This window comes from Crocodylus porosus, unplaced genomic scaffold (assembly GCF_001723895.1).
Source record: "Crocodylus porosus isolate Cpor-Errol unplaced genomic scaffold, CroPor_comp1, whole genome shotgun sequence".
Classification (NCBI taxonomy): Eukaryota; Metazoa; Chordata; order Crocodylia; family Crocodylidae; genus Crocodylus; species Crocodylus porosus.
The window spans coordinates 73,689,111-73,699,121 of NW_017728909.1; the positions used below are offsets into that span (position 1 = coordinate 73,689,111).

Sequence of the window (10,011 nt, forward strand, 5' to 3'; positions counted from 1 at the left end):
GGATTCTCAAAAGTTTATTGCCCCAAAAGGCAATGTGCTATCATGGCTAGGAATATTGGCATTAAGGGCACTGGCAGAAGTGACATTTGAGTGATCAGGGCCCTTGAAAGCACTCTGCAGCTGTGCTCTGATAGAAGTGCACAGCTGCAGAGTGCTTTGAAAGTGGCTAATCACATGAAAAATTAACCCTCCTCACATGAGGGTCAGATGAAGATGCTCCAAAGTGGAGTGCCTTAGGGAATTTCTCTTCCCTAGGGTCAGTTTGTCAGTGTAATCTGGGTCTGGCTGGTGCAGTCTAGACCACCCATGTGCTATCTTCAGGAAGGGGGGGGAAGGGTGTTGTGGGCTGGGGTTTGCTCAGCCTGAGCTGGAGGAGGGTGGGTGGATTAGAGTCCCTATGCCTTATGGCCCTCCCTGCCCTGCCTCCTTCAGTTCAGGCCATTGAAACCCCAGCCCATGGCTCCCCTTCTCCTGCCCCTTCCTCCCTCTTCCTCTCTTCCTGCAGACAGCACTGGAGCTGGGGGGAGAGGGGGCAGGACTGCATCAGCCCAGTCCCAATTGCGGGACAGGCAAGCAGGCTCAGTTTTTTGTTCCCCCCACCCTTCACCACCACCCCCTTCCCCACCCATTCCCCCACCCAACAGGCAGACATCTGTTGGGCTGGGAAGTTGCTCTGACTCGAGATATATTTTATGCAAAGTGCCATGAGTTAGAGCAGGGACCTGCTCATCTGTCAGTGTCCTAGGATTTCACTATTATATCTATCATGTAAGTAGCTGCAGATGACAGTATTGTGTGCCTTTGGCAGACTGAAGAGTCACAAAGAGGCAGCTGATCAATATCTACATTAGTTTCATTGATACCTTGTTCTTTTACTTACTATTCACTTGCACCACTATCTGGGCTAGAGACATGTAAACTATTAGGATTTTAGTAAATTGACTCATTGACCCATGCATCATAGATAGAGGAATGTGAGTGGAGTTGTTTAGGATCTATTTCCTTACTGACATAACCAATATATTTGAATTATTAATGTATTGATAAATAATCTAAAGTTTTATTCAATGTATTAATAGTAACATGTTAATTATGAGTTATCTTAAAAATGTATTACATTAATCAATTTATTTGTTTAATAATTAATCAATAAATACCTTAATAATGGTGCCTATTTCTACTACTCTTCTTCCATACCCATACCACCAGGTTAGTGGCCTTATAGGTGGGTGACCGCCCAGGGCACCATAGTTAGGGGCCACTGCACTCACACATGCGTGCATGTGCACACACATTTGAACAGCCTGCACTCACGGCAGTGCTATTCCCCAGCCCCACCCTGATCTATCCTTGACCTAGGCAGGAGGAGCGACGCCCAGCCCAGCCTGCCCCCACCCCCGCCACTGCTTAGGAGGAGCTTCACCAAGCATGTGGGGGCAGAGTGGAACCTGCTCCAGTCTGCCCGTCTTCCTCCCACACAGCAGCAGTGGTGTCTTCCCACCCACCTGCCTGGCACATCATGCCACTCTGCCTCCCTGCCAGACTGTGCCCCTACCCACCTTCTTCTGCCTCTGCTTGCAGCAGTATCACTGACTGGGGAGGGTGCCAAAATGCTAGTCTGCCCAGGGTGCCATTTTCACTAAGGCTGGCTCTGCATTCAGGTTATAAAAATATCAAAATGAGTTGTAAAATTAAATTCGGTAAGCTGCAAAAGACAAGCAGCCACATCTGAGCAAATAGGTTCCTGTCAGCAGGCTTTTGTTGCCCTGCAAATGCATTCCTATTACTTATTTGCAAGATTGAAAGTGCATGTATGTTAACGGAAACTTTAGATTCCAACATCTAAGTTCTAGGACTATTTGCCCCTCCCCTTACGTTTTTCAATACAGTGGTGAACACACAAAAGCATACGGCAGTCTTGTCTTAGTAAATAGGTAATTACGCAGAGGCAGGAGGGCTGGTGGCAGGCTCCTTTCTTCCACTAATGCCCTGGTCACCTAGCCATAGTAGTAACGCTGCTGCCCATAGGGACTGATCCTAAATTAGCCCTTTCTGTAGGAAAAGGGAGACAGAGCAAGAGTGAAATAGTTTCCGAATTAACCACAAAAAGGAAGAACACAGCCAAGGTAAAACCTCCTTCTCGAAGTTGCATGCCCTTCCACTTCTGATTTCTGTAACATTAGTCACCCATTTTGACAGTGGCATGTGCCCACATCAAATTATGAACTCTGTTGTATTATGAGTAGAAATGTTATTCTTCTGACTATGTATGCCTGGACTTCCTTAAGATAAACCTAGTATGTTGCATTCCAGATGGTATCAAACACCATTCTCAAATAACAACTTTGTTAAAAGGCCAACTCTCAAAGCCATCACAGAGCCTCCTGGAAGTATTGACTATTGGGGCCACTTATACACAAGTGTAAGAACATGTTTTAATTATCAACTTTAATCATACACTTAGAACTTTTTAACAAATTTCTCAAAGGAAGATGTAGCCCTCAGAAAGTTTCATTTCCTTTTCTGCCACATTGTTTACTATATTATTCCATTTGGAAAGGTCTTCTAGCAAAACATAATGCAAGATAAATTTTTAATAAGCAAAATCCTGGCATATTGAACTTTTAAAAGAGAAGCAACAAAAGAGAATTTGGCTGAATGCCTACTTGCTTTATTGAACTTTGGAGTAGTAAGTAATAAAGTCAGCTACACCATCCCTCAGATAAGCATATCACTGATAATGTGGGAACACTGTGCTATTGTGTCCTAGGCACTGGTTAATTCATGGCCTGTAGAACTGCTCTATCTGGTCCTCTGGGACAACTGGAAGTTTAGGTGGGGAGAGAGCATGGCATAGCCAAGGGATGTGGCTTGCTGCAGAATCTGGGGCTTGTGGGTCATGGTTGACTTGGTGATCAGTGGAAGAAGGGCTGACGCAATCCTGATCACCCTCCAGCACCTTTGTCTGTCACCATTGCTGCCATTTAACGTCCCTGGCTTCTGGTTCTGACACTGCCCTATGCTGGAGCCAGGGGAGCTGCTGTGGCCTTCACTGCTGCCACTACCACCACATGTCCTGCAAGGAGCCCTGCAGTCCAGATGTGCCCTGGGGCATGAAGCAAGCTTGTAACTCTTTTATTAACTGAAGTAATCCCCAAGATTTGCCATTTCAAATGCATTTCAAGCAAGAGTGCTGCAGATGGGAAGTGCCCCACTGGAGGGGCTGAGAATCTTAATCAGCCTGAGCATGGCTTTAACGGGAGCAGCTGAGACCTTGGGAGGAGGAGGGGATGGAAGAGAAGTGGCTGGATAGGCTTCCAGCGCTGAACTGGAAAATAAAGCATGGGAGCTGGGTGAGAGCTTTCCCCGGAGAGGGGAGAGAACTCTGAACAGGGAGAGGAAAGCAACTCTTAGCATGTACGAAGAAACTTGCTCTGAGAATCTGAAGACAAGTAAACTCCATTTTGGACTGACAAAGAACTCGTGGAAGACTCAGTCTAATGCTGGAAAACAGGTTGTAACTTGTGAAGGGGCTGCAATTTGGGGGACTTTCCCAGGACTGTGGGAGTGCTTTAAGCATGGACAGTGACTGATAAATCCTGCTCCAAAAACACCTAGTGTTGTAAGGGCAGGGGGTAAAAGGAAGGTGGAGCCCTGCCAGTGGAAATGCGTTAGGAACCTGCAGTCTGCCTCCTGGTACTTACTTTTCCCCTTTGGGATATTTTCTTTAAGATCAAAGGCATGACAGGCAAGATCTACAGGCAATAAGCAGAATCAGAGGAAGTGGAGCTGTGTGCATTTCTATGAGCCTGAGCTTTCACAAGTGGCCCTCAACTTCTACATGGGGGATAACTATTAGCCTTCTGCTATAAATAAGTTGCCTTTATACCCCAACCTGAAAACCACAAACATATGCCTCCACATCACATATACTGATTGGTATGCCAGAACTTCCTGTCCTATTATACAATCCTTCCATAAACTTAGCCAATTCAGTTTTAAAGAGATACAGGTTCCTTATCCCTCTACTTTACTTAAAAGAACATTCCAAAATGTAATGTCTTCAATAGTTGGGAATACAAAAATGATTTCTAATCTAAATTTACCTGCAGCCAGATGAAGCCATTCTATAGCCATTTGAATATGCACCAGTGCTGTGTCTGTTTTTGTTTGTTTTTGGTTTTTTTATTTGTTTGTCTTTGGCCTGAAAATCTCTTTACCTTAGATAATATTCATAGAACTACTTGTAAAGAGTGATTAATATCTCTTAATCTCTGTTTGGTTAGATTAAACAAATGTAGCTCCTTTAATCTTCTTACATCTTCATTCCATTAATGATTTTAGTGGTTCTTCTTTGAACACATTCCAATTTAAATTAATCTTTGTGCACAGTGGCTACCATATTTGTATACGGTATTCTAAATAGGATCCTAGCTTTACCTTGTACAATGGTAATAGTACCTCCTTGTTTCTGTTGTGTGTACCCCACCTAATGCATCCTAAGGGTTTTGTTACATGTTAACTGTAGGCTATAATTAGAGTTTTTATATTGTACTAGGTGAATTGAACTGGTGGCTTCCAATCATTCTACTATCAACCAATACATCAGGTCTCTTCTTCAGATACCTCCAAACTATACATTCTCATCTTATAGTTGAAGTTAGTGGTTCCTAAATGTGTGACTTTGAAATTAATAAACTTCACTGCATTTCTAATACTCCTTTCCACAAGATTATCTGCATTTTCCTGTATAATAATCTGTTCCTTTATATTCCAAATACCCCTCCAGTTTAGTGTCATCTGTAAATTTAATGGAGATGCTTCTAATTACAGTACCAAGGCTGCTTTATAAAAATGTTAAACAGGATAGGTCTGAAGACCAATCCTTCAGGGAGACCACTGGCAACTGCCATCAGGTAATTCACTTTTCAAAATAACCTGCTGTTGTCTTCCTTTGAGCCAGCTCTTTATCCACTGATCCCTGTCCTTTCCAGTTTAGCCAATAATTTCCCAAGAGGCACAAAAGCTTTCCTTAGATCCTGATAACATTAAGTCCACTCCATTACCCCTATCCAAAGTCTGTTATCAAAGCACACTAGCTCTATGGAAGTTTAATCATATGTTGATTAGAACTTTCTTATATTTGGGAGGACTCCAAGCTTTTACCTTAATTCATACTGAAGTAAGAGTTAGCAAATTCTATTTAGTGATAGAACAGAAAGGAAGATTTGTTGTGGTCATAGTTCTTCTGAAGTTTACTTTGTGTCACATAGTTGATGCTCTAATTCAGGGGATTTTCTGACTATCTCAAGTTGTTTCATCAGGATGAATCTGGCGTTCTTTTGTTGAATAGAACTCCCTTATTTGTAGATGGTTGAGTCAGGCTAACGGTTGTAGTGCTGGCACTGACATCATTCATTGTGAGTTACTTCTCACCTGTCTCCCAAGCTTTATGAACTAAAGTAGTATATGTAGAACCAGGGGGCTGGGATCATCAGGTATAAGCATTGTCAAAATCTGAGAGCTGGCATGTCTTAATTCTCATCAGTTAAATTTTGAATAGAAAATTAAGGGAAAAGTAACATACACTAAAAACAATTAGCCATTCCTTGCTGTCCTTTGGATATTCCCTCCCCAATGATTTAACACTGGTTGTCATAGTATTCAGAGAAAATTCCAAGATTCGTTGCAATTAAAAGCACAAAAATATTGAGGCCTTGACTTGTCTTGCAAATATTTGTTTTGAATAATCCCTGAATGTTATTTCTAAATTAAAGAAACTTGGGGCTAGACAGGACCTCAAGAGGTCTCCTAAGCCCCAGGCAGATGTTATTTTTGTCACACTACAAAAAAAAAAGTGCTCTAAACAGCCATGCATTCAAAGTCCCCTGGCTCAAGTAGGACAAAGGCACACAAAGCTGGGGGGGCATGTGCTTCCCAAGCCCCCACACTTCCCCCACCCCATATATCCACCCCGTGCCCTGCACTCTGGAGGTGGGGAGCAGCACGTTGGGAACGAGGGGTGCCGGAGGGATGGGGACTGTGGGTTGAGAGTGAGGGGCACTGGCAGGGCCAGGGGCTGTTTCCTACTTAAACTATTTACTAAGTCTAGTCTGGCCATCAATGTTTACAAATGGGTCCTGGTACAAAAAAGATTGAAAACCACTGATGTAGTCCAACCACACAGTCAAAGTAGGGCCATCCTTACTAGATCATCCCAGCCAAGTCTTTGTTTAACTGGATATTAATAACCTCCAAGGATGGAGATTCCACAACCTCTCTGGGTAACCTGTTTTAGTGTTTTACTACCCTCCTAGTGAGAAAGCTTTCCCTAATATCTAACCTAAACTTCCCTTGCTGCAACTTGACACCGTTGCTCCTTTTGGTGTCATCTGCCACCACTAAGAACAGTCTAGCTCCATCATCTTTTGAACCACCCTTCAGGAAGGCTGCCATTAAATCCTCCCTCAATCTTATCCAAACTAAATAAGCCCAGTTCCCTCAGCCTCTCCTCATAAATCATATATTCCCCAGCCCCTATTCATTTTTGTCACCCTCTGCTAGACTCTCTCCAACTTGTCCACATCCTTTCTGTAATGGGGGGGCTCAAAACTGGACACAGTACTCCGGATGTGATCTCACCAGTGCCAAATAGAGGGCAAGAATCAGTAGGGGATGCTCCTGCATTGAGCCACCCACCTCACTGTGCCCAACCACCTTCCAAGCTCCGAGTGCCTCCCTGGGGGCACCTCATATCTGGAGCACACCCGCTAGCCTGGGGGGTAAGACTGCCACCACCCAGGGATGGGCTTGATTCTGGCTCCGCACACCCTGGGGAACACAGGCCTAGTAGCCATCGAGGGTACTTGATTCACTTCAAGAACTTGGGATGCTTCCCTCAGTCGGAAGCACAAGTAGTGGTCTCCCTTAGTCAGCTAAACCAAGAGGACCCCAAGGCATAATCTAGACCCACTCCCAATAAGTCTCCCATGCTAGGTACAAAGGAGAACTTTATTGGTTACAAGGGGTAGGGTTGGAACAGGGTACAGGGTAGAGCAATATCAAAGAAATCCCATATTGTAAACTGGCATGGCTGGGTAGCCTTTGATCACGCATCTGAGTTACAGCAAGCTATAGATATAGTTAGATCTCAGGTAGCTTACTCACAAGTATCATCCAGAGGCAGGCAGAGATTCCCTCTGGAGGCAGGCAGTTCCTTGATCATGAGTTTTGAGAGAGAGAGTAAGTTTCAGATGGTCCAGCTCTTCTCTCTCTCTGAGTCTTCCTCATGGCTGCTGCCCCCTCCTCCTGGGCAGTCCTTAAATTATATAGCCCTTATGACCTCATTTACCTGGCCCAATGGAGGCCAGCACCTGTTGGCTATCTGCCAACCAACTTGAAATGCACCACTAGTTGCTGGGCAGACTGGTAGTTCCTAGCTCCCCAGGGAGCCCAAGCCCCTCACTCAAGTATGTGATGCCAGTCACGTAGGCAGAGGGAGCAGGTTTCCCCCCTCCCTCAGGAATGTATCCAGCTCAGGTTACCTAAAGAGATAGGGTAAGGTGTGTACCCTCTGCAGGGCCCATCTTAACCCAACTGTCACAGAGCAGAGTTTTTGGAAAGAAACAGAGGTGGCCATCTGCCACACTCCCCCCCACCTCCCCTTTAAAAGCTTGGACCCATGGATTTACAGAGCTATGGGTATGAGCATGTTTCATTTGGAAGGGTCACCTTTCACACCTAAAGAGACATTACACAACACGTAAGACTGGTCATAACAATAATACACACAGAACATGAAAGCACACTGGGGAGTTCCCATGCCAGAGCTCTCTCAGGTAGGCCTGAGTCCATCCAACCCACTACCCACAGTTCTTTCATGACAGGGCATCTGCTATCACATTCTGGTTTCCCTTGATGTGTTTGACAGCGAAGCTGAACTCATGAAGCTGCCAGGCCCATCATTGAAGCTTGGCATTGGTGTTTTGCATTGTCTGCAACCACTGCAGTGGGGCATGGTCCGAAAGGACCGTGAACTGCTGCCCCCACAAATAGGGCCTCAGCTTGTTCAGCGCCCAGATGATTGCCAAATGCTCCTTCTCAATAGATGACAGGTTCCGCTTCCAGCACCACAGGGTGCCGTGTCTTTTGGTGCTCTTGTAAGAGTACACCTCCTAGTCCTGAGTCAGAGGCATCAGTGGCTACGTAGAAGGGTTTATCATGGTCCAATGCTTTCAGAATTGGTTGTTTGATCAGGGAAGCCTTTAGGGTGTCAAATGCCTCTTGGCACTCCTGCTTCCAGACCACTGGATCAGGGCTGCCCTTCTCAGTCAGCTCATGTAAGGGAGCTGCCGTCACTCCAAATCCAGGGAAAAAACAGCCTGTAATATCCAGCCAGGCCAAGGAAGGCTCTGACTTGCTTCTTGGTTTGTGGAGGCGGCCAGTCTCCCTTGATCTTGTCCCACAAGGGAGCAATATGACCTCCACCCACACGATGTCCCAAATATACCAGTTCAGATACTGCCCACTGGCACTTTTTGGCTTTCACAGTAAGACCAGCTTGCTTGATCTTGCCAAACACCATGGTAAGATGAAGGGTAAGATGGTCCCGTCTGCCTGAAGAATGATCTTTTTCCTCTCACCTGCCACAACTAGATGTAATAACTTTTTAGGAGGCAGTTAGCCATGGGTGATCTTCCTGGTCCCAATCCCTGTCTTCTTTGTGGGGCTCCAAACCTCCCCTTTACCCCACCCTAACCCTTACAGTCTTTGATGGAGTGGAATTTAGGCTGAGGCCCAATGATGAATGCTTCAGTGCCTCAAAACTATAATGTGGTCAACAGCTAGCAGCCTGCAATCAGACTGATTGTAATTCTAACTCAAATTGTGCCTGTACTAGGCTGCACAGTCCATGGTCCTTCACCAGACTACTGAACGGTATAAATGGTCGTATAGATTGCAGTCTCTTAAGTCCTTATCTTTGAGGTCTGGTTGACCAGCCAGAAACCTTCAAGTACCCTGATGCCTTTCTCAAGACATAGTCTCTGGAGTCTTAATCAACTGTCTTGGTGCCAGGGGGAACAGTCCCATCACCCGGGCCCCTTGCCTAATCAACAATTGCCCAGGTCTTTTCTGACCTTAATGAAGAATAGTCATCATCTCTTCTAGCAGGGTCCTTTGCAGCTGCTCTGCTCTCTGACAGTCACAGTATCTCAGTGTAGGTACTCTGAGATACCCAATCCTCTGGGTGATCCCTACAGTGTTCCAGGGGCATGAGCTGCTCACATTCCAGGCATTGTTCTGCCACCCTTCCCAGTGGCTTACTGGAAATTAACCCTCTCTGTCCCTCTCCAGGGCTGGAAATACTTCTTGGCAGCCACCCTCCACAGATCCAGTGACAGGCTACTCCAGAAGTGTCATGCCATCTGCTGTGCATCGTTTCCAGGGTCCAGCTATAGCACAATGATTTGAGCAAATTACACGCTTCTTGTAATTTTTTCTCCCTGTGGCAGGGCACTGCCATTTTAAGACCTGAGCCAAACAGCCAGCAGGTTCTTGATTGCAGCAGCCATTTTGAGACACTGGTTCCTATATAAACAGAGCAGTTTGCTGCTGGCCGCCAAGCAGGAAACATCGCTTGGCTGAGCTGCTGTATGAGAACATCTACAGATAGGAGCAGGAGGCTCTTGGTCCTAGACATGACCTAAAACTGCACTCTGCTGGGAATGTGTGGTCTGGTGGGGCTCCCATTGGCATGGGAGCCTCCAGGAAAATACCAGACCAGGTACCACCCCGGTGGAAGGTGAGTCAGGGTGTCTCAGTAACCCATAGCCCCCATATCACTGTGGGTAGCAGTTGGGACCAGGCATGGCTACGGCCACCTGAGCCTCCACCGGAGAGGGAAGTGCCATTGCCCCAGTGATGTGGTAGAAGATGTAACGGCCCAGTAACAGGGTGGATGGGGAGCCCCAGTGAGGGGGAACCAGAGTGCTGGGAGTCTGGTGTGTGTGA

At 45.9% G+C, this 10,011-nt stretch overlaps 1 long non-coding RNA gene across 1 annotated transcript; it reads left to right on the top strand.

Annotated features, from left to right (window-relative positions):
• The first annotated feature begins 211 nt into the window (after nt 1–211).
• LOC109308175 lies at nt 212–8,455 on the top strand. Its single transcript, XR_002100517.1, has 4 exons — nt 212–223; nt 6,775–6,782; nt 7,608–7,611; nt 8,381–8,455. It is a non-coding gene; the product is annotated as an uncharacterized LOC109308175 (long non-coding RNA).
• The last annotated feature ends 1,556 nt before the right edge of the window (nt 8,456–10,011 follow it).